This window comes from Sapajus apella, unplaced genomic scaffold (genome assembly GCF_009761245.1).
Source record: "Sapajus apella isolate SASKATOON/1434 unplaced genomic scaffold, GSC_monkey_1.0 scaffold2327, whole genome shotgun sequence".
NCBI classification, from domain to species: Eukaryota; Metazoa; Chordata; class Mammalia; order Primates; family Cebidae; genus Sapajus; species Sapajus apella.
This window is the reverse complement of record NW_022439253.1, coordinates 8,961-10,155: the sequence shown is the minus strand read 5'-3', so window position 1 is coordinate 10,155 and position 1,195 is coordinate 8,961. Positions and strand designations below refer to the sequence as shown.

Here is a 1,195-nt window from a genome sequence, read left to right as displayed (position 1 = left end):
GTGTCATCCTTGAGCAGGGGCCGTGCTAATCTTCTCTGTATCGTTCCGATTTTAGTATATGTGCTGCTGAAGTGAGCACAGGTCATCAAGTTTTTATGGCAAAGGAAATAGATGCCCTGATATTAAAAAGACAACAAGAATTTAAAAGACCTTTAGTTCTCAGGAACCAGTACTAAAAACCTCCTATTCAAAACCCCCAGAAATGAGGCAGAGATGACAGATGAACTCTTTCAACCTGTGTTAACAAATAATGCAATCAGAGGGAAAGACAGAACGGCACGAAGAACAGCATCACCAATTTTAAGAGATGAGGGCGATGACCCTACCCAAAATTCACCACCTTTTTCCTGGAAGGGACCTGGAAATAAAGTACAACTTGAAAAACAGTGACTAAGAGAACATTTATATTAAATAACTTTTCTTTTAGATGTGGCCTGGCCACAGGACCAAATCTGTAAACATAGGGTAATTTTTTTTTCCTGTGGTAATGTAAAAAGTCAGTTAAATTTCCGTTTTTCTTTTTCTCCTTTTATGATTCTTCATCATTCAGTTTAAAAAGTCAGATAATCTCAGCAGGATGCAGTGGCTCATGCTTGTAATCCCAGCACTTTGAGAGGCCAAGGAGGGCGGATCACCTGAGGTCAGGAGTTCGAGACCAACCCGGTCAACATGGTGAAACCCCATTTCTACTAAAACTACAAAAATTAGCTGGGCTTGGTGGCAGGCACCTGTAATCCCAGCTACTCAGGAGGCTGAGTCAAGAGAGTCTTTGTGGGGAGGATGTCAGGCAATCTCAAGAGATATTTTTTAGTGTTCTAAATTACAGGATTTTCAACATTGTTTCTGCCGGGTGTGGTGGCTCACGCCTGTAATCCCAGCACTTTGGGAGGCTGAGGCAGGAGGATCACCTGAGGTCGGGAGTTCGAGAGCAGCCTGACCAACATGGTGAAACCCTGTCTCTTTAAAAAAAAAAAAAAGGAAAAAAAAAAAGAAAAGGAAAAAAAAACATTGTTTCTATGTGATTCAGCATCATTTTACAATTTTATTTAAAAGCAGTTGATTGGCTGGGCATGGTAGCTCACGCCTGTAATCCCAATACTTTGGGGGGCCAAGACAGGAAGATCGCTTAAGCCTAGGAATTCAAGACCAGTCTGAGAAACATGGTGAGGCCCTGACTTTTTTTTTTTTTTTTTTT

At 41.3% G+C, this 1,195-nt stretch overlaps 1 pseudogene; it reads right to left on the bottom strand.

Moving 5' to 3' along the window:
- Window positions 1-79, bottom strand: LOC116547194 (annotated as a pseudogene; the record flags this gene model as incomplete).
- Between the last annotated feature and the right edge of the window lie 1,116 nt (window positions 80-1,195).